Raw genomic sequence first — 24,105 nt, forward strand, 5'->3', positions numbered from 1 at the left:
TTTAATAGCTGTGAAAATACTTGCAAGATTTAAAACGAAAAAATGTGGGCAGCATGAAATACAAAATTTATGCATGAATAGTTCACCTCGTTAGTGTTACATTACTTCCTAACTGACGCGTGAATAACTCACCTCCTTACTGTTATCTATTACATGCACCCCACGTTTTTCATTTTAAATCTTAAAAGTTATTTCACAGAAATTAAAAATTCTAAACACAAACTTTCAGGACTATCTATATGGGGTTAGGAATTTGTATGGGGCTAGATGAATTATTTTATACTTGTAGTCTGATTTGAAAACGTGGTATTTTAAAAATTATTTTTTAGATGATTGTATGTTGTACCACCTATTACATTTGCACTTTATAAATGGCAGAAGCCATAAATAGCCAAAGTGCTAAGACTGTGACAACGCACCTATTTTTTTAAAAAAAATTGAAGTTCGCAAAAGGACAAGTTTTCCAACTCGAGACTGCAGGTAAAAAGTCACATTGTGCCGCTTTCTGTATTTTAACCTCAGTCATAGATTTTCTTTTCACATTGGCTAGGGCTCCCCATAAGAAATTTGCTGTAGCTATTAGTTCGAGAGATGATAGAGGAAGAGAGATTTTGGGCTGAGAGGTTTTTAGTGCAATATTCTCTTTTTTGCAATTAAAGCAATTTATATAGCATTTTTTGCAACTGTAATAAAAGTCTTACTTATACACTACACTTTCCGCTTTACATCAAAGCATCTTCAGTCGTCAGTTTTGTTTCCAACTTCACTCCTAATGTTCTTCCACACATGAGTGTTCGATTTTAGTACACTGTACTCCACTGACACTGAACATATTTTCGTTTCCATGCTTTGTAGGTCCACTTACACCTCGAGCACTTAGTGTTTTCACAGGATACGAGGTTTATATTTTTTTTTCATGCCATGAAGATCCACTTACATTTCGTGGACTTTGTTTTTTCAAGGCACACAAGGGATAAGTAAATCTACACACCATGAAAACAAAAATATATGCAGTGTATTACAGTGTGCTAAAATTAAGTAGGAAACAAGAAAAAATCTGAACACTGAGAATACTTTAAAATAAGCACGTACGATCTAAATAGAACTTTTATGACAGACGCTAAAGGAGGTATACAGCCTACATTACTTGTTTAACTGCGATGTGGAAACAAGACCTATCAGTAACAATAAAAAAAATTCTTTCTGTATCACTGATTGTGAATCCGTCTTTAAGGGGAGACGTACGAGAAAATGGACTGGTAGATTTAAGGTAATGTAACTTTTGCTGTTTGGGAGATAATTGAACCAAATTTTGCACATTTTGTCATTACGGTATCATGAAGACGCTGTATATTTTTCGAACACATACTATCACATTACGAACATTTTCTCAAGAATTACTTTACTCATCATTCTCACAATGTCATAAGTTATTCTTAAGTGATAAGATGAACAAGTCAATTTACCAGTTTTTAAATCATTCTTAGAAGTTTCACAATCTATTTTTAAATGTATGTGTATAGTACAGCAACTTGTATATTACAAAATTTAATTGAATTTGGCAGTAATGCATTTCGAAAGTTATTTTACAGTATTTATAAGGTCTGCAGCATATTTCACCTTTTTATCTGCCGTGGTTCAGCATGAAATGTTGTTTATACACTGGAAATTGTAAGTTGCGGGAAATGTGAAAAGATGATTTTAAGATTTAACCCGTAAACAAGCATCTTAATATTGGCTGTAACCAATACATTTGGTCTTCTTGGTTCTTATGTAGTTCTGTTTTCCTATTATGATCCTTCTGCCGTGCTCTTTTGGCAATATCCTTCACTGACATTTCTACATCTACATTTATACTCCGCAAGCCACCCAACGCTGTGTGGCGGAGGGCACTTTACGTGCCACTGTCATTACCTCCCTTTTCTGTTCCAGTCGCGTATGGTTCGCGGGAAGAAGCCACCTCCTTTGTTGATGGACTACATTTTCTAAGGACTCTCCCAATGAATCTCAACCTGGTACCCGCCTTACCAACAATTAATTTTATATGATCATTCCACTTCAAATCGTTCCGCACGCATACTCCCAGATATTTTACAGAAGTAACTGCTACCAGTGTTTGTTCTGCTATCATATAATCATGCAATAAAGGATCCTTCTTTCTATGTATTCGCAATACATTACATTTATCTATGTTAAGGGTCAGTTGCCACTCCCTGCACCAAGTGCCTATCCGCTGCAGATCTTCCTGTATTTCGCTACAATTTTCTAATGCTGCAACTTCTCTATATACTGCAGCATCATCCGCGAAAAGCCGCATGGAACTTCCGACACTATCTACTAGGTCATTTATATATATTGTGAAAAGCAATGGTCCTATAACACTCCCCTGTGGCACGCCAGAGGTTACTTTAACGTCTGTAGACGTCTCTCCATTGATAACAACATGCTGTGTTCTATTTGCTAAAAACTCTTGAATCCAGCCACACAGCTGGTCTGATATTCCGTAGGCTCTTACTTTGTTTATCAGGCGACAGTGCGGAACTGAATCGAACGCCTTCCGGAAGTCAAGGAAAATAGCATCTACCTGGGAGCCTGTATCTAATATTTTCTGGGTCTCATGAACAAATAAAGCGAGTTGGGTCTCACACGATCGCTATTTCCGGAATCCACGTTGATTCCTACAGAGTAGATTCTGGGTTTCCAAAATCGACATGATACGCGAGCAAAAAACATGTTCAAAAATTCTACAACAGATCGACGTCAGAGATATAGGTCTATAGTTTTGCGCATCTGCTCGACGACCCTTCTTGAAGACTGGGACTACCTGTGCTCTTTTCCAATCATTTGGAACCTTCCGTTCCTCTAGAGACTCGCGGTACACGGCTGTTAGAAGGGGGGCAAGTTCTTTCGCGTACTCTGAGTAGAATCGAATTGGTATCCCGTCAGGTCCAGTGGACTTTCCTCTGTTGAGTGATTCCAGTTGCTTTTGTATTCCTTGGACACTTATTTCGATGTCAGCCATTTGTTCGTTTGTGCGAGGATTTAGAGAAGGAACTGCAGTGCGGTCTTCCTGTGTGAAACAGCTTTGGAAAAAGGTGTTTAGTATTTCAGCTTTACGCGTGTCATCCTCTGTTTCAATGCCATCATCATCCCGGAGTGTCTGGATATACTGTTTTGAGCCACTTACTGATTTAACATAAGATCAGAACTTCCTAGGATTTTCTGTCAAGTCGGTACATAGAATTTTACTTTCGAATTCACTGAACGCTTCACGCATAGCCCTCCTAACGCTAACTTTGACATCGTTTAGCTTCTGTTTGTCTGAGAGGTTTTGGCTGCGTTTAAACTTGCAGTGAAGCTCTCTTTGCTTTCGCAGTAGTTTCCTAACTTTGTTGTTGAGCCACGGTGGGTTTTTCCCGTCCCTCACAGTTTTAATCGGCACTTACCTGTCTAAAACGCATTTTACGATTGCCTTGACCTTTTTCCATAAACACTCAACATTGTCAGTGTCGGAACAGAAATTTTCGTTTTGATCTGTTAGGTAGTCTGAAATCTGCCTTCTATTACTCTTGCTAAACAGATAAACCTTCCTCCCTTTTTTTATATTCCTATTAACTTCCATATTCAGGGATGCTGCAACGGCCTTATGATCATTGATTCCCTGTTCTGCGCTTACAGAGTCGAAAAGTTCGGGTCTGTTTGTTATCAGTAGGTCCAAGATGTTATCTCCACGAGTCGGTTCTCTGTTTAATTGCTCGAGGTAATTTTCGGATAGTGCACTCAGTATAATGTCACTCGATGCTCTGTCCCTACCACCCGTCCTAAACATCTGAGTGTCCCAGTCTATATCTGGTAAATTGAAATCTCCACCTAAGACTATAACATGCTGAGAAAATTTATGTGAGATGTATTCCAAATTTTCTCTCAGTTGTTCTGCCACTAATGCTGCTGAGTCGGGAGGTCGGTAAAAGGAGCCAATTATTAACCTAGCTCGGTTGTTGAGTGTAACCTCCACCCATAATAATTCACAGGAACTATCCACTTTTACTTCACTACAGGGTAAACTACTACTAACAGCGACAAACACGCCACCACCGGTTGCATGCAATCTATCCTTTCTATACACCGTCTGTGGCTTTGTAAAAATTTCGGCAGAATTTATCTCTGGCTTCAGCCAGGTTTCTGTACACATTTCAGAACTAGCAATACGCATATTATAAATCTTCTTCAGTAGCTGGCTCAAACCTTTTAAACGTCAATGACGACTTTTAGTCGCTTTCTTAAAAACTTTACCCCTATATCTTGGCATTTTAAACGGCGATTTAGTCGAAAAGTTTACAGACGCTCGTGCTTCTTGCAGTAACTGTTTATATTTTTACACCACAGACAATAACAGCAGGCAAAGATACACTGAAGCGCCAAAGAAACTGGTATATGCATGCTTATTCAAATACAGAGATATGTAAACAGGCAGAATACGGCCCTGCGGTCGGCAACGTGTATATAAGACGACAAGTGTCTGGTGCAGTTGTTAGATCGTTTACCGCTGCTACAGTGGTAGATTATCAAGATTTAAATGAGTTTGAAGGTGCTGTTACAGTCAGCGCACAAGCGATGGAAAGCAGCATCTCCGAGGTAGGGATGAAGTGGGGATTTTCCCGTACGACCCTTTCACGTGTGTACCGTGAATATGAGGAATCATATCTCGGACATCGCTGCGGCCGGAAAAAGATCCTACAAGAACGGGACCAAAGACGACTGAAGAGAATAGTTTAACGTGACAGAAGTGCAACCCTTCTGCAAATTGCTGCAGATTTCAATGCTGGGCCGTCAACAGGTGTCAGCGTGCCAACCATTCAACGAAACATCATCGATATGGACTTTCGGAGCTGAAGACCCACTCATGTACCCTTGATAACTGCACGACAAAAGGCTTTACGCCTCGCCTGGGCCCGTCAACAACGTCACTGGACTGCTGATGATTGGAAACATGTTGCCTGGTCAGACGACTCTCGTTTCAAATTGTATCGAGCGAATGGACATGTACGGGGATGGAGACATCATGAGTCCATGGACACTGCATGTCAACAGGAGACTGTTGAAGCTGATGGAGGGTCTGTAATGGTGCGGGACGTGTACAGTTGGAGTGATACGAGACCCCTGATACGTCTAGATACGACTCTGGCAGGTGACATGTACGTAAGCATCCTGTCTGATCATCTGCATCCATTCATGTCAATTGTGTATTCCGACGGACTTGGGCAATTCCAGCAGGGCAGTGCGACACCTCACACGTCCAGAATTGCTACAGAGTGGCTCCAGGAACACTTTTCTGAGGTTAAACACTCCATCTGGGCACCAAACTCCCCAGACATGGTCGTTATTGGGTATATCTGGGATGCCTTGCAACGTGCTGTTCAGAAGAGATCTCCACCCTCCTACTCTTACGGATTAACGGACAGCCCTGCAGGATTTTTTGTGTCAATTCCCTCCAGCACTACTTCAGACTTTAGTCGAGTCCATGCTTCGTCGATTTGCGGCACTTCTGCGTGCTGTCGTGCGGTCGTGCATTATCGTGCTGAAATGCCGAGTTTCGCAGGGATCGAATGAAGGGTATAGCCACGGGTCGTAACACATCTGAAATGTGACGTCCACTTTTCAAAGTGCCGTCAATGCGAACAACAGGTGTCCAAGACGTGTAACCAATGGCACCCCATACCATCACGCCGGGTGATACGCCAGTGTAGCGATGACGAATACACGCTTCCAATGTGCGTTCACCGATCACGGATGCGACCATCATGATGCTGTAAACAGAACCTGGATTCATCCGAAAAAATGACGTTTTCCCATTTGTGCACCCAGGTTCGTCGTTGAGTACACCATCGCAGGCACTCCTGTCTGTTCAAAAATGTGTGTGAAATCTTTATGGGACTTAACTGCTAAGGTCATCAGTCCCTAAGCTTACACACTACTTAACCTAAATTATCCTAAGGACAAACACACACACCCATGCCCGAGGGACGACTCGAACGTCGGCCGGGACCAACCGCACTGTCCATGACTGCAGCACCCCAGACCGCTCGGCTAATCCCGTGCGGCACTCCTGTCTGTGATGCAGCGTCAAGGATAACCGCAGCCATGGTCTCCGAGCTGATAGTCCATGGTGCTGCAAACGTCGTCGAACTGTTCGTGCCGGCCGTTGGTGGCCGAGCGTTTCTAGGCGCTTCAGTCTGGAACCGCGCGACCGCTACGGTCGCAGGTTCGAATCCTGCCTCGGGCATGGATGTGTGTGATGTCCTTAGGTTAGTTAGGTTTAAGTAGTTCTAAGTTCTAGGGGACTAATGGCCTGAGATGTTAAGTCCCATAGTGCTCAGAGCCATTTGAACCAATTTGAACTGTTCGTGCAGATGGTTGCTGTCTTGCAAACGTCCCCACTGTTGACTCAGGGATCGAGACGTGGCTGCACGATCCGTTACAGCCATGCGGATAAGATGCCTGTCATCTCCACTGCTAGTGATACGAGGACGTTGGAATCCAGCACGGCGTTCCGTATTACCATCCTGAACTCACCGATTCCATATTTTGCTAACAGTCATTGGATCTCGAACAACGCGAGCAGCAGTGTCGCGATACGATAAACCGCAGTCGCGATAGGCTACAATCCGACCTGTATCATAGGTGGAAACGCGATGGTACGCATTTCTCCTCCTTACACGAGGCATCACATCAACGTTTCACCAGGCAACGCCGGTCAACTGCTGTTTGTGTATGAGAAATCGGTTGGAAACTTTCCTCATGTCAGCACGTTGTAGGTGTCGCCACCGGCGCCAACCTTGTGTGAGTGCTCTGAAAAGCTAATCATTTGCATATCACAGCATCTTGTCGGTTAAATTTCGCAACTGTAGCACGTCGTCATCGTGGTGTAGCAATTTTAATGGCCAGTAGTGTATTTCTTGCTTATTACCCCGATACGGGCGGGAAACGTGTGACCACGACGACAGTGATAAAATAGACATGTAACAGAGAATAAATGTTCGGCGCAGAGTTAGTAAGAGGGCAGGAAAGCTGTAGGGCTGTTTTGTGGAGGAAGTGCGTCGGCCGGCGGAAGCCGCGGACACGCAACGCCGGCCGTGGGAGCAGCGGCCGCACCAGCGCGCTCTCACAGCGACGCTCCGCCGCCTCCGGCTGAGAACCGCATTATCAGCCTCTCCGCAGTTCACTGTCCGTGACGACCAGCTCCTACACTGCTTGTGTGGCTATACGTGCAAACTACAACGGTCGATTTTAACACCGGACTGCTTGATAACCACGGTCCTGCTGGAGGTGATACGGATATGCCCGTGCCTTATTCCAACGTGGTGATTGGTTCATCCAGCCGGGTATGGGGAAGTGGGTTGTGGACCGGCAGGGGAGGGGAGGGGAGGGGGGAGAGTTGATACCTGCAACTGAACACGCTAAAAGAACTACGGCGTAACTTCCTTTTTTTTTCTGCATGTGAAAATTATTGCGAGAGATAAATGTCATGGTCTTAGGCGCTGCTGTCGTGGACTGTGCAGCTGGTCCCGGCGGAGGTTCGAGTCCTCCCTCGGGCATGGGTGTGTGTGTTTGTCCTTAGGATAATTTAGGTTAAGTAGTGTGTAAGCTTAGGGATTGATGACCTTAGCAGTTAAGTCCCATAAAATTTCACACACATTTGAACATTTTGATAAATGTCACATTAACTGAAACTTCCTGGCAGATTAAAACTGTGTGCCCAATCGAGACTCGACCTCGGGACCTTTGCCTTTCGCGGGCAAGTTCTCTACCAACTGAGCCACCGAAGCACGACTCACGCCCGGTCCTCACAGCTTTACTTCTGCCAGTATCTCGTCTCCTACCTTCCAAACTTTACAGAAGCTCTCCTGTGAAACTTGTAAGGTAGAGCACTTGCCCGCAAAAGGCAAAGGTCCTGAGTTCGAGTCTCGGTCGGGCACACAGTTTTAATCTGCCAGGAAGTTTCATATCAGCGCGTACTCCGCTGCAGAGTGAAAATCTCATTCTGGTCACATTAACTGCTTGAGGAAACCGTAGGACCAACAAAGATCGACCTCAGGAGTTTTGCAATGTTTTTGTCTACACACCATTGCCTTTTGTGGTAAGTTCCTGTCGGACCAAACTGCTGAGGTCATCGGTCCCTAGGCTTACACAGTACTTAATCAAACTAACTTACGCTAAGTAAGGACAACACACACACACACACTCATGCCAGAGGGAGGACTCGAACCTGCGACGGGGAGAGCCGCGCGAACCGTGACAAGGCGCCTAAGACCGCACGCCTACTCCGCGCGGCTACCATTGCCTCACACATGCTTTTTTGAAAGGGTGCATTGTCATACTGATACAGCGATCATCTCCCAACTGTTCCTCTGCGGTACTCACTAAACCTTTATGTAAAATACCGTATGAAGCCCCATTTATCATTTTCTTGAGCGCAGTAAGGGGACCACACACAAAGTACAAAAATCACTTCCGTACCCTAACATCACGTCCTTCGTAATTCGCTATTGCCACTGCACATGATGGCAGATAACGTTCTCCAGGTATTCGGCAAACCCAAACCCTTCCATCGGATTGCCGCACTGTGAAAATCATGTAAAACCCACCTTTCAACCGGCCACGGTAGCCGAGCGGTTCTAGGCGATTATGTCCGGAACCGCGCGACTGCTACGGTCGCAGGTTCGAATCTGCCTCGGGCATGGATGTGTGTGATGTCCTTAGGTTAGTTAGGTTTAAGTAGTTCTAAGTTATAGGCGACTGATGACATCAGATTTTAAGTCCCATAGTGCTCAGAGCCATTTGAACCATTTTGAACCCACCTTTCACTTTTCTCATATGACATCGTGAAAGCCGTTAAACGACGAAGTCGGGCAGATGCACGATTTCTCGATTTCAGAAGAGAATTTGATTCAGTACAACACCTGCGCTTATTATCGAAAGTACGATCGCACTGGGTATCAGGCGAAATTTGTGACTGAATACAGTATTTTCTGGTATGGACGACTCAACATGTTATCTTTAATGGAGAGTCATCGACAGATATAGAAGTAACTTCGAGTATACCTCAGGGAAGCGTGTTGGGTCCCTTGCTGGTTATGTTGTATTCTACCTTGAGGACAATATTAATAATAACCTCAAATTTTCCCAGATGATGCAGTTATCTATAAGGGAGATCAAAATGTTTCCGTTTGAGGGCGTTGCTGCAGTCTTTATGCGCAGCAGCGCGACTGCGATTCGGGTATCTAAGGACCGACACGTAAGCAAAGGATGAATGTGGCATTCGTGTATTTCCGACGTGCGTGTGTCTTGACAAGGTTCGCGCGGCTCCCCCCATCGGAGGTCAAGCCCTCCCTCGGGCATGTGTGTGCGTGTTGTCCTTAGCGTAACTTAGTTTAAGTTAGATTAAGTAGTGAGTAACCCTAGGGAGCCCGCCCGGTTGGCCGTGCGGTCTAACGCACGTCCTTCCGGGCGGGAAGGAGCGCCTGGTCCCAGGCACGAATCCGCCCTACGGATTTGCGTCGAGGTCCGATGAACCGGCCAGTCGGTGGATGGTTTTTAGGCGGTTTTCCATCTGCCTCGGCGAATGCGGGCTGGCTCCCCTTATTCCGCCTCAGTTATATTATGCCGGCGATTGCAGGGCAAACAAGTTCTCCACGTACGCGTACATCACCATTACTCTACCACGCAAACATAGGGGCTACACTCGTCTGGTGTGAGACGTTCCCTGGGGGGTCCACCAGGGGCCGAACCGCACAATAACCCTGGGTTCGGTGTGGGGTGGCGGAGGGGTGAAATGGACTGCGGTAGTCGTCGTGGGGTTGTGGACCACTGCGACTGCGGCGGGGACGGAGCCTCTCCGTCGTTTCTAGGTCCCCGGTTACAATACAATACAAGCCTAGGGACTGATGACCTCAGCAGTTTGGTCCCACAGGAACTTACCACAAATTTAAAAAAAAAAATAATAAATAAAAATAAAATAAAATAAAAAGTGACGTGCGTGTGGTAAATGCGCAAACGTGAACTACGGCGACATTATTACCAAATGCGTCCAAACAGGATCAACGTGCAGTTATTCTTTTCTTGGCTGGCGTATGACAAACATCGGCAAACATCCATCGGAGAACGGAAAATGTGTATAGAGCAATATATTTGTCGAAAACCACTATTGTGAAATGGTGCGACAAGACGTGTTGCTGCTTCAAGATGACGCACGTCCTCGTATCGCAAATGTCGTAACGCAGACGTTACTCCAACACAAGTTTGAGACGCTCGAACACCCGCGCTGCAGTCCTGATATCTCCCCATGTGATTATCGGGCCTTCGGTCCCTTAAAAAAAAAAGGCCTTGAAGGATCGATGATTCCTGTAGGACGAATCTGTGCAGCAGGCAGTTAGGGACTTTTAGGGACTTTATGACACAGCAGGAGACGGTCTTTCACCAAACGGGTATCAGCAACCTGGTGCCTCGGTGGGATGATTGCCTCAGTGCTCGCGGTGATTTTCCCTGATTGGACTGTAGACTGTTCGGCCTTCGAACGTAAACTTTTTGGTCACCTCTTATACAGTGAAGTACGGTCCAAACGAAGCTGCACAAATATTTAGCCAGACCTTGATAAGATTTGATAGTGGTGGAAAGATTGACAACTTGCTTTAAATGTTAATGAAAAATTGTGCATTTCACAAAACGAAATAATACAGTATCCTGTAGTTATAATACGAGTGAGTCACAGTTGGAATGTGTAAACTCGTACAAATACCTGGGTGGTAACACTTCGTAGGGACATGAAATGGAACGATTACAGAGCCTCATTCGTGGGTAAAGTATGTAGCAGACTTCGGTTTTTGGTAGAATACTAGGGGAATGCAATTAGTCTACAAAGAAGATTGCTCACAAATCACTCGTGCGATCCATCCTACAGTTATGCTCGAGTGTCTGGGACCCGTACCAAATTGGACTAACTGGGAATACTGAACGTATACAGAGAAGAGCAGCACGAATGGTCCCAGATTTGCTTGACCCGCATGGGAGTGTCACAGAGACGTTGAAAGAACTGAATTGGCAGAATCTGAAAGATAGACGTAAACTATTACTAGAAAGCTTTCTTACAAAATTTCAAGAACCGCCTTTAAATGATGACTATAGGAATATACGACAACCTCCGAAGTATCGTTTCCATATGGTTGGTGAGGAGAAGATTAGATTAATTACAGCACGCGCTGAGGCATTTAAATTACCATTCTTCCCGCGCTCCATACGTGAATGGAACGAGAAAAGGCTCTAATAACTGGTATAGAGCGACGTACCCTGTGCCATGTACTTCACAGTGGTTCACATAGTGTAGATGTAGATGTATGGCTCTGAGCACTATGGGACTGAACTTCTGAGGTCGTCAGTCCCCTAGAACTTAGAACTACTTAAACCTGACTAACCAAAGGACATCACACACATCCATGCCCGAGGCAGGATTCGAACCTGCGACCGCAGCGGTCGCGCGGCTCCAGACTGTAGCGCCTAGAACCGCACGGCCACTCCGGCCGGCAATGTAGATGTAGATGTGTAGCGCGATTCATGGTTCCTTGTCACTCGTTAGCTGTCAGTCACTGACTAGTGGGGTCACTGTTTACAGGACCTCAAACATCGTTTAGAACTGGCTACAGAAACGTGTGGCTTACAAGGAGCTGCTCGACCACTGTACCACATTCTTTCTAACTCCCTTCACACAGTTATTGTGCTAACTGTATTGCTGGTAGCACCGTGCAACTCGAGCGTTTCCTTCCCTTGTTTTCATGCGATTTTTACGAATACTCTCCTCAATGCTCGAATGTCCCTGTCCGTGGTCTGCTTGGTCTTGGTTTAACGGTGGTTGTTCTTTGACATTTGCAATTCCCAATCTTTTCACAAATATGCACACAACAAGTATTCGTATGTAAAAAAAGTTTTCGTGGTAAGAGCCTCTCGTGGTGTACGGAATAAGTTTGAGATCATTTGGCCGCAGTGTTATGTGAACGAGCATATGGCACTAACACACACAACCGACCACGTGCTAGAGACAAGCGGTGAAAGTTTGTCCGTCAGATCCACCCACACGATGGACCTGATTGTTTACTGTCATAATGAACAAGGAGACTACCAGACACGAACTCTGCTGGAGAGAGGCAGACGGTTTTTCACTGAACATTCTAATTCGGGCAAACAGGTGCACGACCGTCGGAAATGAGACTTCGCTGATTGACGAAGTCTTACCGTCTCCATTGTGTCAAGCTACGTTTACGAGTGTGTCGGGACTAACAGGAGAGTTAGCATCCTGCAAGCATCGATAGAAGAATACAAAAGGACCGCTCTGGTTGCATTAAGTTTGAAAGATGTTATCGTGGTAACATCTGGGATCAACTGTTTGGCTTTCTCCATCGATTCAGTAATAAATTGATGGCGATTAGACGCGTTGTTTAAGTTGACCTATGAATTGAGAATATCCTTAGATAACGAATTTTCGGACGATATGTTTCTGAGTATTGAGTAGATGGGATCATTTCTGTCCTCCGCTGATTGTTTCTTTTCCGGCAGTGTGGTAAGAGTTCCGTTTGTATCTTATATAAGCAAGCAATATCCTAGGTGCTATTATCGTTTTGCTCTCAAAGACAAAATTTTATGCCGTTTTCGTATTTTCTGTTCTTGATACGGATAGAAATATCTGTAAGAAATAACTTCGTACACTGTAATTTGTTGAGCCATTCTCGATTGGTTCGAAGCATTATATGATTCCATAGTTCAGTCATGGAAGAAACTGAAAAAAAATGTGGTGACAAATGTTTTTGCGTTCTGCTGAATCTGCAACACTTGTAAATTTTATTCCCAAAAGTTTCAGTAAATGTATGCTACCTACAATAATTTGCAGATTTTAGTTGTAAAGAAATCGTTAAACATACGACTAATGGTAATATTTTGAGTGGCTAGATCTAACTAGGTTAGGACTGCAGTCATGAACGGGAAAGGGTGTTGGTACTTCGTGAATCTACTAGGTGAGGATTATTGAACTATATGAAATAAAATTGTCATAACCTCTGAACGGTTGGCGTTAGAACGTTCAAACCACCTAGTTGGCCGCGGGGCTTGATGGGAATTGTATGGTTTGGTTTAGCGACGAAGCCCACTTTCATTTGGATGGAAACGTCAATAAACAAAGTCGGGTCATTTGGAGGACTGAGAATCCGCATTTCGCAATCGAGAAGCCTCTTCACCCTCAACGAGTGACTGTGTGGTGTGCAACGTCCAGTCACGGAATAACCGGTGCGATATTCCTTGATGGCACGGTGACTGCCGAACGATACGTGAAGGTTTTGGAAGATGATTTCATACCCATTATCCGAAGTGACACTGATTTCGACAACATGTAGTTCATGCAAGACGGAGCTCGACCCCCATCGCAGCAGGAGAGTGTTTGATGCCCTGGAGGAGCACTCTGGCTCTGTGGTACCCAGAGGTCACTGGCATGGGCCTCGATTGGCCGACATATTCTCCGAATCTGGACACATGCGACTCCTTTTTGTGGGACTATACATGTTAAAGACAAGATGTACAGCAATAACCCAAAACCATTGCTGAGCTGAAAACAGCCATTCAGGGGGCCATCGACGGCATCGATGTTCCGACACTTCAGTGAGTCAGGCAGAATTTCGCCATTCGTCTACGCCACATCATCGCCAATGATGGAAGGCATATCGAACATGTCATAGCCTAAATCAGAATATATGGAATATCTGTAGTGACGTTTACATGTTCAATAAAGCGTGTGTACGCCGCAGTTTGTAACTAAATTACGTTTTTTTCATATATTTCAATAATTGTCACCCCGTAAATAATTATCCTGCAAGTCCCTCGTAACTCCTTGGAGGAAGAGGATACTCGGGGCTCGTATTTATACTTTTCTTTCCTGTACTTCCTACGAACGGAGTACAGGAAAAAATGGCGACTTGTATGACTCTGTACACACCCTAAACTCTCTTTTCTTTTTCTGGTAGTTCTTTTGTGAGATATACTATGAGTGTAATTCTATAGCTTTACAGTCTGTGCTCAACTTTGATCGTGTAAACTTTCCGAATACGATTCCGCAAAAAAAAAAAAAAAAAAAGAGACTGCAGTTTGCCCTCCAAAGGTTACCACAGAGAACCTCTTATAATCTTAATCATGCAGCTGGTCAGTTCAAAGTCTGACTATATACCTTTTCATTTCTGTGTCCTCTCTGGATCCCACGTGGCGAGGTTTCGACACCTTAGCAGTGATCAACATTATGTCTTGCAACCATTTTGCGCTCTCTCCTTTGTAGTCGCGCAGCATTGGATTATAATATTCCAATAATTAAAAATGGTTCAAATGGCTCTAACCACTATGGGACTTAACATCTGAGGTCATCAGTCCCCTAGACTCAGAACTACTTAAACCTCACTAACCTAAGGACATCACACACATCCATGCCCGAGGCAGAATTCGAACCTGCGACCGTAGCAGCAGCGCGGTTCCGGACTGAAGCGCGTAGAACCGCTCGGCCACAGCGGCCGGCTATTCCAATAATACAACTTGGTATTTAAAAAGTCGAAAAGTCATGTACGCAATAACAAAGACCCGCAAGTTGTATTATACTTTCAATGTAAATGTTGAAGATAATTGGAAAGGTGTCTTAACCAGCTCGTTACAACATACTGCTGATATCCAATCTCCATACCACAGGTTACTACTTGATTTCTCAACACCCACAAAAGTTATCATGAACATCTTGTTTCAAATTCTTGCCTGTGGCTTTTTAATATTAGTATTTTAATTCGTTTTTGGTACTTCTCGCAACCCTAAATCCTATTTACAAGTGAAAAATTTCCTTAGTACGCGTCGATCCTATTATGTCATTCATATTTGTGGCACATTCAAATAAAGGTCTAATTTTATAGGAATGCTTTCAATGGACTCCGCTTCAGCCATAGGGTTCGTTCATGCTCTGCTGCAGCCACTATTTTAGCCCTGCTGCTGGCAGAATGGCGCAAGCCATATAATGGTCGACAGGCGCAGATTCAGCACAAACAGTTGGAACTGTGAAAGGGAAAATGCTCGTATTGTGATGTCGAAATTGTGCAACGCTGCGGCATTGTCGAGTGACGGCTGGTAATTACAGGGAGGAAGGAAGAGCGTAAACGCGTGCTTCCGGCGTGGCGGCCGGCGTGCGGCGCAAGGACGCCAGCAGGTTGCCGTCGAAAATCTGCCACACTACAGACACCCACCACGGATAGCGTTCGCAGTCGCAAGGAGACTGGGCGACGGACCGGACTGAGACGTGCTGTCGAGCCCACGGAATACCAGCGTCAGCTTAACCGTGTGCCTCCGATGTATCTAGTCACGACCGGTGATCTCAGCCCCCCAGACTACATCTGTATCACCGCTTTGACGTGTGGTAGTGAGTTTATTACCTCATGTTGGTCACTCCCTTTTTATCGAGTGGTTATAATTAAAATACAGCTACTCACCGAGATCCAGTGTGGGATTTGATTATCGTATGGCGGTGTAACTTGGTAGATATTCTAATGCATTAGTGCGGAACCGAATTACGGTGGAAAAAAATTAGTTCTAACTCTGGCCACCAGATGCAAATCTGGCGCAGTACAGCATGTCGTCGACATCCGTGGCGCCCGTATTGAACAAATTGTGCAAGCGGCGGTTAACAATATCCCATTATGCCTTTCTCACTACAGTCTGGAACCGCGCGACAGCTACGGTCGCAGGTTCGAATCCTGCCTCGGGCATGGATGTGTGTGATGTCCTTAGGTTAGTAAGGTTTAAGAAGTTCTAAGTTCTAGGGGACTGATGACCTCAGAAGTTAAGTCCCATAGTGCTCAGAGCCGTTTCAATCTTTGCAGCACGTCACTAGTCTGAGAAATAAACAGTTGGCTACTCGAGATAATTTATCATATCGTTACTGCAGCAGGAGTTGCGTGATAAATTACTGGTTCCCAAACTTCAGCTTCTGTTAGCGTCTTCCAGGTGGTGCTTGTACGGAGACCACAATGACTCCTCACATTGAACCGATTCAATCTAGAAAAATATAATATATGTACTATTAAACTAAACAATAACTTCCAGTATAGTTGCAAATATAATTTTATAAAATCATTTTGGCTCCTTTTAAAAAAAGTGAATAGTTTGAATAGAACTGATGAGAGTGTTACATGTAAACAACATTTTATTTGATATTATACGTTATCAGTTTCGTTGAGTTAAATCTATAGATTTCACGACCTGACGTAATGCAGATACTTATTTCCTTCTCATAGTATTATCTTCTTTGAGATATCACAGAAATACGAAATGAAAGGGGAAAGAGGCTAGTGTTGAATGTTGAAAATTGGTCTCATAGTTATGTTAACCGGAGACCTAGAAACGACGGAGAGGCTCCGTCCCCACCGCGGCCACGGTGGTCCACAACCCCACGACGACTACCGCAGTCCATTTCACCCCTCCGCCGCCCCACACCGAACCCAGGGTTATTGTGCGGTTCGGCGCCTGGTGGACCCCCCAGGGAACGTCTCACACCAGACGAGTGTAAACCCTGTGTTTGCGTGATAGAGTAATGGTGGTGTACGCGTACGTGGAGAACTTGTTTGCGCAGCAATCGCCGACATAGTGTAGCTGAGGCGGAATAAGGGGAACCAGCCCACTTTTGCCGAGGCAGATGGAAAACCGCCTAAAAACCATCCACAGACTGGCCGGTTCTTCGGACCTCGACACAATTTGTGCCGGGGACCGGCGCTCCTTCCCGCCCGGAAAGCCGAGCGTTAGACCGCACGGCCAACCGGGCGGGCGGTCTCATGGTTGCGTGCAAACTTGTTGAAACTGCGCGTTACTTGTACGTTAGGTGCGTTGCATATCTGTAGGACTTAACCTACCGAGAAAAGTGGCGCCGTGGTTATCACACAGGACTCGCATTCGGGAGGACGACGGTTAAAACTCCAATCCGGCTATCCTGATTAAGGTTATCCCGTGATTTCCCTGGATCGCTTCAGGCAAATGCCTGGATAGTTCCTTTGAAAGCTCACGACACATTTCCTTGAGTGAGAATATATCAATGGCCGGGTAAGCTAGGGACCTATCTTTTCTAAATGGTTACGCTGTTGTCTGTTACTTAAAAGTAATCAGTATTTATAGCAAAATTGGAATTCTCAATGCCTAATTCAGGTTTTATTCGGAAATCGTTGATTTGTAAAGTGAATAAAGTAAAGATTTATCATGTTTTATTCAACAACAAAAAGGTAAAATAAGGAAAAAACACAAAACAAAAATACGAGGTTTGCCCAGAAAGTAATGCACCGCACTTTTTTTTCTTAGCCGAAAACAGTGCTAGGAATGCGAAAGGTTACGTACCCATTATTTGACGTCTCCCGAGTGAGCGCGCCAAGTTTCCGTTACTTCCGACAGGTAGCGTAGTCACAGGTAAGTTTCAAAATGGCGTTTGTAGTGAAGTGCGTTACAAGCAACGTGGCGTCATTGAATTTCTCACTGCAGAGAAAGAAACTGTGGGGAATATTCACAAACGCTTGTGCAAAGTCTATGGAGAATCTGCTATCGACAGAAGTACAGTTAGTCGCTGGGCACGGAGGATGAGGTCATCAGAAGGCGGTTCGGGTTGGTTGGTTGGTTGATTTGGGGGAGGAGACCAAACAGCGAGGTCATCGGTCCCATACGGTTCGGCGGAGCTCCACGATGTGCAGCGGTCAAGGAGACCATCCACAGATATCATACCTGACGTGTTGCAGCGAGCTGAAGTTGTCATTCGTGAGGACAGACGCATTACGACTCAGCACTTGGAGCTGCATCTGTCAATCGGCAAAGGAAGTGTGAATGCAATTATCGGAACTCTTTGATATTCAAAAGTGCGTGCATAATGGGTCCCGCGGTTCCTAACGGTGGATCACAAATCGCACAGAAAAACATTTTCCTTCATTTGTTGCAACGTTTTGAAGCTGAGGGGGAGGCCTTCTTGTCCAGGATTGTGACAGGAGATGAAACCTGAGTTCACCATTTTGAGCCCGAAACAAAAATGCAGTCGATGGAATGGTGCCATTCCCACTCGTCACAGAAGAAAAGATTCAAAGCAACTGCTTCCACCAGTAAGCTCATGATCACTGTATTCTGGGACAGTGAAGGTGTGATTCTCATTGGTGTAATGCCAAGAGGCGGTACCATTAATTCAGAAGCATATGTCAACACAGTAACAAAACTCAAGACACGTTTCCGGCGACTCTCGGCGCCACAATAACCCAAGAGATGTTTTGCTACAACACGATAACGCAGTCTGAGGACTGCTGAACACATCGCAAAACACGGTTGGACAGTGGTACCCCATCCACCCTACGGCCCTGATCTAGCCCCCTCGGACTTCCACTTATCTGGGCCATTAAAGGATGCCATTCGTGAAAGACATTTTGAGGACAGAGAATCACTGTATGCGCCACCAGGACAACGATTGGTACTGACAGGGCATACACGCCCTTGTTTCGCGCTGGAGGAAGGCCATAGAACGGGATGGACATTACGTGGAGAAATAGGGTGTGTGGGTAAAACAAGATTCTTTCATGTGTGTAATTCTCATAGTGTTCAATAAAGAATTCTCGAAGAAAAAAAATGCGGTGCATTACTTTCAAAAAATGTTCAAATGTGTTTGAAATCTTATGGGACTTAACTGCTAAGGTCATCAGTCCCTAAGCTTACACACTACTTAACCTAAATTATCCTAAGCACAAACACATACACCCATGCCCGAGGGACGACTCGAACCTCCGCCGGGACCAGCCGCATAGTCCATGACTGCAGCGCCTTAGATGCATTACTTTCTGGGCCACCGTCGTATATCAAACATCACTTCAATACTTCTTCGAACTTATATAAAACACGTTTCTGTTATTCATAAACAACTTTCTCATTTATCAATAATAACAGGAAACTCCTGTCTTTTATCATAATGAAGAGCGTTCTACTGAGTACAAAAAACAACGGTAATTACAATGTTTATGCGTCTAAACCGGACTTTCATCAGAAGTGATTGCTCTGGTTACATAAAAGCGCAGAAGTTACGCATCCAACTAATTTTATTACTCACAAAATGCAATTTATATTCAATAAGTTTATGAAATCCACAATGTACTAAAAGTCTATGATGTGTGGTTCTAACTATGTGCAAATGAAACAACCAAACAAACAAATTAAGTGAAGTCGTTGGCTACCAGTTTCTCTCTTAAACATTCATTTATATTTCTTTCCCTACCAGTGCTACGAGTACTACCGGTAATCATACCGTTTACTACGTCAATTACGTAGTGTACCAGAACTACCGAACCGTAGTCTTGGGAGAGCGCAACTAATTACCAGGATACAAGGACTACTAGTAGCCACGCTCTTGTCACCAGAACTCTTGACAGACGAGGCGCTGTGGATCATGTGTTGTAGACTGAACGTGGTGTTTCAGAAGGAATGGTAGATATTCAAGGAAATTGTTGTATTTGCAATATTTTCTCTTCTTAATTTTTTTGCGTACGTTTCAGATACACGTGCGAGTCTGGAACAAACGACTTTGCATCACGTCCCTTATTACTGAGTCAAACGACATGGCAGTTTCAGGCTTTCTGTCTGTTGTAAAACTATTCAAAACAATGCTGCAAATAATTGACAAATGCTGTAGATACGAACGTGGTATTTGACAGATTCCATAGTGGAAACACTCCTGCTACTTACGAAGAATACCGTATGCGGTTTCCAAATCTGCTGAATACAAGCGTGTTCACACCCGATTTCAACCGATTTAATGAGAAGAAAGTAGTTCCCTGTTCACACATTTCTTCTGAGTGCTTAGCTGAACAAAATGAATTCATGTCCACGTAGAATATAACACAAGAACATACACGGGAAGAATTTTAATGCGTATCGCTGTTCCACATACAGAAGTACTAACACTGCGTATAAATGTACATACACTATGTGATCAAAAGTATCCGGACACCCCCAAAAACATACGTTTTTTATATTAGGTGCATTGTGCTGCCACCTACTGACAAGTACTTCATATCAGCGACCTCAGTAGTTATTAGACATCGTGAGAGAGAAGAAAGGGGCGCTCCGCGGACCTCACGGACTTCGAACGTGGTCAGGTGTTTGGGGTGTCACTTGTGTCATACGTCTGTACGCGAGATTTCCACACTCCTAAAAATCCCTGGGTCCACTGTTTCCGATGTGATAGTGAAGTGGAAACGTGAAGGGACACGTACAGTACAAAAGCGCACAGGCCGACCTCGTCTGTTGACTGAGAGACATCGCCGACAGTTGAAGAGGGTCGTAATGTGTAAAAGTCAGACATCTATCCCGACCATCACACAGGAATTCCAAACTACCTCAGGATTCACTGCAAGTACTGTGACAGTTAGGCGGGAGGTGAGAAAACTTGGATTTCATTGTCGAGCGGCTGCTCATAAACCACACATCTTTCCGGTAAATGCTTGGTGTAAGGAGCGTAAACATTGGACGATTGAACAGTGGGAAAATGTTGTGTGGATTGACGAATCACGGTACACAGTGTGGCGATTCGATGGCAGGGTGTGGGTATGGCGAATGCTCGGTGAACGTTATCTGCCAGCTTGTGTAGTGCCAACAGTAAAATTCGAAGGCGGTGGTGTTATGGTGTGGTCGTGTTTTTCATGGAGTGGGCTTGCACCCATTGTTGTTTTGCGTGGCACTATCGCAGCACTGCCGTACATTGATGTTTTAAGCACCTTCTTGCTCCCCACTGTTGAAGCACAATTCGGGTATGGCGATTGCATCTTTCAACACGATCGACCATCTGTTCATAATTCACGGCCTCTGGCGGAGTGGTTACAATTGAGTAACATCCCTGTAATGGACTGGCCTGCACAGAATCCTGACCTGAATCCTACAGAACACCTTTGGGATGTTTTGGAACGCCGACTTCGTGCCAGGCCTCACTGACCGACATCGATACCTGTCCTAAGTGCAGCACTCCGTGAAGAATAGGCTGCCATTCCCCACCAAGAAACTTTCCAGCACCTGATTGAACGTATGCCTACGAGAGTGGAGCCTGTCATCAAGGTTAAGCGTGGGCCAACACCATATTGAATTCCAGGATTACCGATGGAGGGCGCCACGAACTTGTAAGTCATTTTCAGCCCGGTGTCAGGATACTTTTGATCACATAGTGTACATCATCAACGGATGCAACACCCTCACGCAGGTGGTGAAACTCGATTATTGAAATTTTGTAGACAATCCTTGTACCAAAAGTACCATACTTGCTGAAGAGGTCTTTTTGGCTGAAACAATGGACGTGTATATTCATGGATTCTCTGCACATACTAATCGTGTCGACAATGTGGCGCAATAGCTAAGGCACAGCATTCCTATTTGGGAGGAGATGGGTTCAAATTATTGTCCGACCATAGAGATTTAGGTTTCCGGTGATTTCCCGTAAGTCAATTCTGGTAAATGCTGAAACAGTTTCTTTGGAAAGGACACAATAGCTGTCCTTCATTATCCTTTTTTTATCCGAGCGTATGTTGCGTCTATAATGACTTCATTGTCGACAGGATGTTAAACTCTAATCTTTCTAATTCATTTTCCACAACAAGAAACAGTTACCTAAATCAAAAACGTTATTATCGATGGATTAACTGCACCAGTCATGCCTTTCCTCGCCAGTGTTTATCTGGAAATACATTGTAATCCCTGAGAAATGTAAACGCTACAGACCCTGTGGACAGTGTTACCGTCACAAATCTCCAGCTACAAATAATATATAGAAACGTATTGAGATCCGCGATGGAATTTTTGAAAATTTGATATTACCGATGTATACTCTTAGAGCACTTTTTCAACCACAAGTTAGTGTGCTCTTGACCTTTCCAGGTTTCTTTGTGCGTAATAGCCCAACAGCTGCAGATTTAAATCAGCTGAAAATTTGTCACATTTTTATATTAAATTTCAAAACTTTTCCGTAGTGGTATCGCAGTTCTAATCAAATATTTGTTCAAATGGCTCTGAGCACTATGGGACTCAACTGCTGAGGTCATTAGTCCCCTAGAACTTAGAACTAGTTAAACCTAACTAACCTAAGGACATCACACACATCCATGCCCGAGGCAGGATTCGAACCTGCGACCGTAGCGGTCTCGCGGTTCCAGACTGCAGCGCCAGAACCACGCGGCCACGTCGGCCGGCAAATATTTGTATGTTTCAGGATGCAGAGTGGAAGATGGAACTAGTATGACAACACAGTTGAAGCTTGTCGCATGGTACGTACTCAACGCTCACACAATGCTAAGACCCCAACGCATCTTTTCGCGTTATTATACTCTGTGTAGAAGATGCTCTCTCTCTCTCTCTCTCTCTCTCTCTCTCTCTCTCTCTCTCTCTCTCTACGTGATAACGCACGGAGTGATTACGACAAAAAACATTATCGAAGCACTTCATTTTACATTTGCAAACAATACCTCCCATGCTAAGCTCAATTACGGTGTCGTCGCGTCCGAAAATAGACAACCGCCACATTATCATGCAACACACAAGCATGACTTAACTCTTTAGAACGCTATGACTCTTTCCTGATAATACAGATGTACTTGTGACGCGGTTTCTAGAAGCCCTAGCCAGCCGGCTATAGTGTTATCTGTAGACTCAGTTTTACACATACACTGCCTGGCAAAAAGAAAGTGGAGGCACCCAGAAGACGTGATCGGATGTCAGTATAACTTCGTACACCTACACACCATCTGCGTGTATGTTTGCAGTTCTCTTTGACATGTGGAACAGTCACCAGAGTTCATTAGCGTTGTTCGTGCTTAGTGTTGTTACCAAGCGTTGTAGAGTATTTAATGGTCGAGAACAGTGACAGATGTTGAGTAATAACTGTGAAGGACACGGAAATGTCGCGTACTCCTGTGACAGTGTTATCAGAACCTGACAGAGTTTGAAAGAGGCCCCGTTGTGGGTATCCATTTGTCCGAGCTGGTCGTGTTACACAATGTCCACATTTGTGGGGCAGTTGAATGTGACAGTGGCCCGATGTTGGACTGCATGGGAACATGAGGGCAGTCATACTCGCCGTCAAGGTTCTGGTCGACCACAGCAAGGAAGGAGCGCCGTATTGTGCACCAAGCAAATCGTAACCCATTCACATCTATTCCCACCATCCGAGAGCAAGTAATGGACTCCCTGCAACATTCTGTAACATTCCACACCATCGATCGAAGACTAGGAGCAATCGGATTTGCTAATTTTCGTCTTATGCAGAAACTGCCGTCAGCACATCAATATACACGGCTGCGTTCGGATTGGTCCAGTGACCAAGTAGTACGAATTTCTGATGAGTGTCGTCGCACTGTGTTCAGCGATGAATCGCGGTTTAGTAGACCCCGGATGACCATCTACGGATGATGTCCATTATATTTTTCGCCTTCTCCCTCGAACTGTTCTCAGTCTGTCGACTAGAAGACAGTCTTTGTTCTGCAACTGCCTTCGCCTTTCACCGGACTGGCGGTGGTTGGATGCTAGGTTGAACTTTTCACGCCATTGGATATCTCCTGCGAGAACCCTCGTCTGTTCCGACCTACGCACCAGCCCGGTGCATATACCTCTCCGTAAATTCTTTCTCAGCTCTGACATCAGTATTGCTTCCAATTGCTCGGTCTTACCTCTCCTACGTGCTTTCATCATCAGAACACGCACTTCGCGGACGCCACTAATATATGAACTGCCCCTGGATCGAGTGACTGATGACCTTGCTGTGTAGTCCCTTAACCTCCAACCAACCAACCATGTACAGCGAGTATGGCGGCGATCTGGCGAGAGATCAGATTCTTCCAATGTTTTGGATAGGTACGAGGGGTACTCAAAAATAATGGGAACTATTTTTAAAAGCTACATATTTTCAATTTTTTTTACAAAGCCTTATCCTCTTCAAAATACTTTCCATTACAACTAATACAATTGTCCCACCGATGCTTCCACTGTTCGAAACATTTTTTTAGT

At 44.7% G+C, this 24,105-nt stretch overlaps 1 long non-coding RNA gene across 1 annotated transcript in view; it reads left to right on the forward strand.

Moving 5' to 3' along the window:
• Window positions 1-24,105, forward strand: part of LOC126249754 (uncharacterized) — a 281,246-nt gene that overhangs the window by 85,187 nt on the left and 171,954 nt on the right. The window contains exon 2 of the long non-coding RNA XR_007545653.1: window positions 22,316-22,370. This is a non-coding gene — a long non-coding RNA (uncharacterized LOC126249754). The remainder of the gene's footprint in view (window positions 1-22,315; window positions 22,371-24,105) is intronic.

The sequence above is a fragment of the Schistocerca nitens genome, chromosome 3 (genome assembly GCF_023898315.1).
Source record: "Schistocerca nitens isolate TAMUIC-IGC-003100 chromosome 3, iqSchNite1.1, whole genome shotgun sequence".
NCBI classification, from domain to species: Eukaryota; Metazoa; Arthropoda; class Insecta; order Orthoptera; family Acrididae; genus Schistocerca; species Schistocerca nitens.